This window comes from Rhipicephalus sanguineus, chromosome 8 (assembly GCF_013339695.2).
Source record: "Rhipicephalus sanguineus isolate Rsan-2018 chromosome 8, BIME_Rsan_1.4, whole genome shotgun sequence".
Classification (NCBI taxonomy): Eukaryota; Metazoa; Arthropoda; class Arachnida; order Ixodida; family Ixodidae; genus Rhipicephalus; species Rhipicephalus sanguineus.
Genome location: NC_051183.1, coordinates 8,361,310 through 8,368,665, shown reverse-complemented (window position 1 = coordinate 8,368,665; position 7,356 = coordinate 8,361,310). Strand labels below are relative to the sequence as shown.

The 7,356-nt window shown below is 47.6% G+C and overlaps 1 long non-coding RNA gene across 3 annotated transcripts in view; it reads left to right on the top strand.

Moving 5' to 3' along the window:
* The window catches only part of LOC119401283 (uncharacterized), an 80,197-nt gene extending 73,750 nt beyond the window's left edge, over positions 1–6,447 (top strand). For 2 of the 3 annotated variants that reach the window (XR_007417307.1, XR_007417308.1), the window contains exons 4-5: positions 4,932–5,194; positions 5,986–6,447. This is a non-coding gene — a long non-coding RNA (uncharacterized LOC119401283). The remainder of the gene's footprint in view (positions 1–4,931; positions 5,195–5,985) is intronic. The other variant, XR_005185416.2, reaches the window with a different exon arrangement.
* The last annotated feature ends 909 nt before the right edge of the window (positions 6,448–7,356 follow it).

Here is a 7,356-nt window from a genome sequence, read left to right as displayed (position 1 = left end):
CCAATTTTCAGAAGCAAGCGATAAGTATCACCATGATTCGGTAGTAACTGCTGTATTTAACAACAGACCTACAGTTGCAAATATTTCGAAGGCTCGGTCGCTGCTGTATACGAGCTTACCTCGGTATTCATAACCGAGGTATTAGGGTCGGTTAAAAGTAACCGTAATGTTGTTTGTGAAGTGTTTGAAATGTTTGTTTAAATAAAATGTTGTAGAGTGTAGGACTTTTGAAAATGGTTGTCTTACTCTGTGAAAACTATCCCTAGAGTATTCTATTAGGATTAGATTCGGTATCATCACTATTCGTATTCGATTGGTTTCAAAACTTCACTATTCGCACACCTCTAAAAGAAGGCGAATTTTTAAGGGCCTCGTTTTTCTTTGTTAGACACAACGTGGCATCAATTCGGCCGATAACGAGAATCCCGCTACGAATGAACGAAAGAAAGGGAATTTTTAAGGGCTCGTATTTCTTGTTAAACACAACATTGTGTCTAACAAAGAAAAACGAGGCCTGCGAAATTCCCCCTTCTTTCGTCCGTAGCGAAAATTGTAGTACTTGTTTTACATAACTAAAGTTACACCCTTTAATTGAGTCTTCGGCTATGCGTGTAGTATTTGTCGTGTTAGCGTTTAGTCCGGCTAGTGCTTGTCGCTATTCAGTGTTATAATATAGGCCATGCTTGTAGTTCCGTCATGGCCTACAAGTTCACATTAGACTAACTTGCGTAGTATTGTGTTCTACAAAAAGATCAATGGAGTGAAAAAGGTGTTGCACTTTACATATTGTACAAAAGACGTGCTTTCGTAATAGTGCGAGCCTGTAAGCTGGCAAAAAGTGCATCTTTAAAGGAACATGCTGATAGGTTTAGGACGATTGCAATAAATATGACGCATTTTCAGAGTTCCGAATAATCGTATGGTTTGCGTGGTCATTTCAACAGTCATCAAGAACTTTATTGACGAGTCCTGAGGAGTTTGAGCCGCCGGGGCATCCACGAGGGACACCCTAGCAGCCGCTACCGTAGGCGACGCCCGAGTCGGGGCGGGAACGTGGTGGCGTTCCGCCAGTTCTTGGGCCCTCCGGACTGTCTTGAGTTTGGGGTGGAGCTCGGAGCTACTGAGTGCCTCTTCCCAGTCGGACTAACTGGTGACTGCTCCCCGAGGTAACGCCAGACATTGCCAGAGCATGTGCGAGAGTGAACAATAAAATTTCTGTGCAATCTGGGCATTGTGGAGTGATGTCCGAGTTGTAATGACCGAGTAGGCAACGTGATGGGTACGATCTCGTTTGTAGCATGCGAAAGGCTACCGCTTGCGCGCGTTCAAGCTTTGTGTGTGCTAGGGGTATTGGCTTCTGTTGTTACGATAGTGAGAGGTGATTTCGTGGAAGGCGAGTAAGGGGTCGTTAAACTAAACTGTATGTCTGGACCCAGCTCTTCGGTGGCTGGTTGATCGTCGCGGCGGGTGAGTTCTCGCGCTCGGTCATGAGTGGACGTCTTTGCTCATGTGGGCAGGGAACCAAGAGAGGCATTGCCAGCACATGTGGTTGCGTGGTTGTAAAATTTGGGCTGCCTCACGCGCGATATTGCCGGTTTCGTAAGCCGGAATGGCGGCGCGTGAGTCTGTGAAGACGCTGGTGTGCGAGGGATCGATCATCGCTAAAGCTATGGCGACCTGCTCGGCTATGGCGCTCGTTGCTAGTCTAACCGAGACGGCTGAGCGTAGGGCTCCATCGCCATCTACTACCGCGAGTGCAACGGTGGAGGAGTTACCGTATTGCGCCGTATCGACGAGTACGGAAGAGTCGCGATTCGCGGCGGTGCGGTCGAGGATCGCGCGAGCCCGGAGCAGGCGTCTGTCCTTGTTGGGTTGTTGGTGGACGTTTCGTGGGAATTAGGTTACCATGTAGGTATCTCGAACATCTCTCGGGAGGGTTACTGAGCGTCCAAGGTAGGGGTGTGGGGGACATGCCGGTCTCGTTTAAAAGTCGACAGCCTGCCTTGGAGGAGGAGAGGCGGACCATTTGGGCCGTAGTCTCGGCCTCGATGAATTCGTCGATGTCGTTGTGCATGCATAGTTGGTCGATTCGGGAGATACTCGTGTTTTGGGGTAGGCTGAGGACTTGTTTAATGCTTTTGCGCATGAGTTTCGTCTTTTCCACCTTTATCCAGTTGTGGGCAGAGGCGACGTAATTGATGTGGCTAATTAGGAACGTTTCCACTGTCTTGGTTAATTATACCCGCTCTGCTTGTGTGCCAATTAGCACGATTTCAGCAACGTTGTTTCGAGGTGCAAAAATAGTGCTTTAGCTTTATTGTTAACAAAAATTCGGCAGATCCCACGCCTTGTGGGAATCTGTTTCATGCGAAGCAGTCAGCGAGTAGTTGTCTATGCTGCATTTTTTGGCTTTGAGCCAAGTGTTACGAGGTGGATCGACGTGTTGTTGTAAGTGTAGTAGTTGTGTGCTTATCGTGGGCTTACCAGGCACGTCGTCTACACTGGCGTTCACAGGGTAGCTTAAAGTCGGACGTAACGTCAGCACTCACGTTAGGGCACAGACGTCAGTATTATCGAAACGGAGTGCACATTACAGTGCCATACGTAACTTTCGTTAGCGTATTCCTCTGTAGTCGGGCAACGATTGAATATAGCTTGCTGAATCATAGATAGAATTGTAATCTTTATTAAGCTGATATAAAAGCGAAGCCATCCCTGGAACCTCAACTGACGGTAACCCTACATGATGCCTGTATCATAGGAGTACATATGTAATGTTTGTTGTTTTGTTATAAAATTAAATAACCAGCACTTCAACCACAATTGACGTTGCACCGACATAACGGGTGCGTGTTCTCTGAATCAGAATAAAGTTCATTCAACAACGCCTGCATAGGGTCTTTTTCCAAAGCACTTTCTAGATCTGGCGTGGCTCTGTGGCAGAATACCTGATCACCACGCAGAATTCTGGGGCCCGATTCCTGCTGGGAGCTTAATTTTTATTTGCATTCGTCTGGTCAACGCGGCCGATGTCGGTTTTTCTTAACGCCTTACTTATATTTAGGTGCATGGTAAACAACCCCAAGAGGTCGAAATTTTCGCAGCCCTCCACTGTGGTGTCCTTCATAAATGCTGGCTTTGGGACATAAAATCCCAACAATTCTATTACTCAAACGTCTGGAGTGGGCCAAGTTTGTTTTGAACATGAGTGAACTCAACCTTTGAATTGGGTAGTCAGTTTAGTACATGGTTCTACTCAATGCTGGAATTGTGCAAGGTCAGTTTTGGCGTTAGCCACGTCCATTTTGGAAGTGGGACAAGGTAGCGTCGAGAAGGTCCTCACTGAATTGTAGGCAGGGGCGAAGCCAATTATGACCAGATTCCAGCTAGACTTCCAAATTCGTCCATTCATTTTTGGGTGGACCTAAAAATGCCCAGTATGCCAAACCATGCATTGCCAATGTTATCCTGCTGGGACATTGCCAAACTGCGCATTGCTTGTTGCGTTGACATGCAATCCATTCCCCCGGTGAGTCCAGTTGAAGCCCCGTATTATTTCCCGATATCTGCGACATCTGATAGAGCGCGCTCCAAAGGATCTTAATGGACTTTTTCCATCCATTGTTATAGATGCGAAATCTTGACAGGTAGGATATGTAGTGAAGAGTTCGACGAAAGTTCGACTGGTCAGGTAACATTAGGATGAAGTTGCGGTCACTAACCAAGTCAAGGCGAAAACGCACGAGGGACGTTTACGGGCTTGTACGGGTTCCTTGATCACGCTAAAGCAGGCAGAAGACGTCTCTTATACTAAAATATGACTTAGAGAATTGGTGTCGTCAGCGGACAGATTTCCATTGTTCCTGTTGGCGGTGTTGTCGACTGAATAAAAAATTTAGAAGTATTCTAGTTGCTAGATTTTTCTCCTTAGCTGTTGTATTGGAGTCATCCAAATCGATGCGGTGACCGCGAATGTCTGCATGCTCAGCCAGGACGTTCGATGCTTTCTTGTTGCCGATTTCTCTCTGACGCTCCTTCAATATCCTCCTGAACTTGCCAGTTTCGACGATGTAGCTGCAGTCTGCACATGGTACTTTGTCGACAAAAGGGAATTCTCGCTGTTTATCGGATCCCCGACGTTAGCAAGCTGATTTTTCAGTTTGTTGAACGGTACGCGTGGATTGTGGATGTCGTATGTAAACATGCGGTTTAGAGCTTCGCTCACACCTGGAACGGACGGAACACCGGTGCGCCCTGCAGAAGGCCTGCTTTGAGACGGCTTTCGATAAAACGAGAGATAAAACAGCGGAAGGCTTCTGGCAAGCCTGATGGCATGAATAGCCGGTATGAGTCCTTCCGGGCGCCGAACGAGAGTCTGTTCCTGTTCACTCACGCAGACGTGGAGGATGGAAAGGATGTTATCCAACTTGTATTCTGCAGTGAACTGTTTATATGGTGTTGAGAAGATTCAGGAGACTTGTTGCGTCTTACACTTGTATAATGCTGAAGCAGTCGTCTACATAACGGACGAAAATATTTGGTGTGGGCGCAAAGTAAGTATTAGGTGAGGGCGCAAAGTCTGTTCCCAAATTGCCGGTAGTCATGGAATGGAAGATCCCATGGCAATTACGACCGTTTGCTGACATAACCGTTTCCTGTAGGAGGACTATGTGTTGTTCAAGCACATCTCAAGCTCCCTTACCTGTTCACTTAGCCATTCCCGATTAAGTAATTTCCTGCAGTAAAAGAGCTCAATGTGGTAATTTTCAACATGACTGTTATCGCAAGATTGGTCCTGTAATGCAAGGTTTTTGGCTTGCAATTCCAAGGAGTTTTGTTAAGCCACCGTATAGCATGATTTCTCCTTATAGAAGCAATGGTGTGGTTTTGTCTTTCCACTGTAGAAATATGCGTGCTCGTCTCCTTCGCAGGATCCGGAGAGTAGCAGAATTCGCGATGTGTCCTGCGCTGCCCAGGGGTTCAGCTGTTTCGACAATGCTTCGCAGCGGCTCGGTTACCCATACCAGCGTACTTGGTGTCTTCTCCATCTGGTACTCTGGGGTTCTGTCGATCAAGTGTTCTGCACGACCGAGCGTGCTTTTCTGCGAGTTGCGTTCTCACCGCAATCGAGATGTTCAACCATTGCAGTAACGGTGGACCAAGAGCAGCAGAGTTCAAGGACTATCAAATGCTGGTGCGTAAATACATTCACCGAGGTGTATATTATCTATTGAGGACCAATAATTGCTTGCGTGTGGTTTCGCTTTTGAATTGTTCAATTGCGAAAGCGTATGCTCATTAGTTTGCACATTGAAACTCTTAATGAATGATGCATACGGAATAAAATTTCTGCAGGCTACATTCTATTACCACCGTAGGAGAATACTGGGCAAAAAAATTATACCTTCAGTTCCGTAATAACTTTCAACGAATGTTCGCACTAATGTCGTTGCGTGGGCAGTTGCCAACCGTATGCAGCTTGAATTTGACGTGTGCGGAAGTAGCGTAGACGTTAGGGTGAGTCGGGTGTAGCTCCATGTCGTGATGAATTGGCAACACAAAACCAACGAAAAGAACTGTGTTCTTTCTCCAGTGTGACTGCATTAGTATTTCGCGCCTAATTCATCACAACGTGACGGTTACTATTCGTTCAGAACTATAGGGGTTTAAGTCGAAGAACGCGTTGGTTCGTAGCGTCAAGTAGACTATTTAGGACCATACGACGTCAGAACTTGAGGCGGACGTAACGATAGCCGTTCGTTGTGTGAGCCCTGAACGCATACCAGTGCAAACTTGTGTTACGTAGTAGTGCTGCGTGAATATTCCGAGCAGGAAAGACTAAGATAGTGCACAAGAAATGCTGGTGTTGATTGTTTAATCACACTTTGAAGGACGTTCAGTTCAACTAAGCTTTGATTTGTCACACTTACCTGAACATGTGTGTTTACTAATAGGTATTGTGGTTTTTTTTTTGCACTTAATTAGGGTGAAGAGGAGAAGGCTGGAGGTCGGCGAAAGTGAAGGTGATTCCGTGAGCGGCTCCTGCGGTGTGCGTCTGCTTCGAAGGAGAACTCGCTCAAATCGGGGAAGAAGCGTCGATTAAAGGCAGCCGCGACGTCAACGAGTGCTTACGCGAACGAATGCGTGACCACCCTGTACGCATTGGATATGCCCCTAGACTCTGCGCTATATTTATGCGCTGGACGTCGTATATGTACATATTTGTCGTGATTATTTTGGATTATTTTGTACTGCGTTATTCTTTTTAGCTGGTCTTGTTATTGTTTGTTTAGTAGCACGACCATGTTCATGGATGGGTTAGCCGGCTAGAACATTGGCTGACCTGCCATGTTTTCCGTGTATAAGATTACAGAAAAGTTATTAAAAGGTGCGTGTGGTTGTTGGTGCGTCACTGTCGTTCTTCCAGGCTCAGCCAGAACAGGTTGGCGTAAGGGGAACCTCTGAACAACAACAACAACAACAACAACAACAACAACAACAACAACAACAACAACAACAACAACAACAACAACAACAACAAACTTAGTTTGCTGGCGCTTGACAGATTCGTCCTGCGCGCACAGCAAACTTCGTTTGCTGGCGCTTGGCCGACTCTGACTGAGGTATGACAGATTCGTCCTGCGCGCACAGCAAACTTCGTTTGCTGGCGCTTGGCCGCCTCTTACTGACTGAGTGATGACAGATTCGTCCTGCGCGCACAGCAAACTTCGTTTGCTGGCGCTTGGCCGCCTCTTACTGACTGAGTGATGACAGATTCGTCCTGCGCGCACAGCAAACTTCGTTTGCTGGCGCTTGGCCGACTACAGATTCGTCCTGCGCGCACAGCAAACTTCGTTTGCTGGCGCTTGGCCGACTGATGACAGATTCGTCCTGCGCGCACAGCAAACTTCGTTTGCTGGCGCTTGGCCGCCTCTTACTGACTGAGTGATGACAGATTCGTCCTGCGCGCACAGCAAACTTCGTTTGCTGGCGCTTGGCCGCCTCTTACTGAACTGAGGGGAGTATGTACAGAATCGTCCTGCGCGCACGCAAACTTCGTTTGCTGGCGCTTGGCCGACTCTGACTGAGGGGAGTATGTGACAGAATCGTCCTGCGCGCACAGCAAACTTCGTTTGCTGGCGCTTGGCCGACTCTGACTGAGGGGAGTATGTGACAGAATCGTCCTGCGCGCACAGCAAACTTCGTTTGCTGGCGCTTGGCCGACTCTGACTGAGGGGAGTATGTGACAGAATCGTCCTGCGCGCACAGCAAACTTCGTTTGCTGGCGCTTGGCCGACTCTGACTGAGGGGAGTATGTGACAGAATCGTCCTGCGCGCACAGCAAACTTCGTTTGC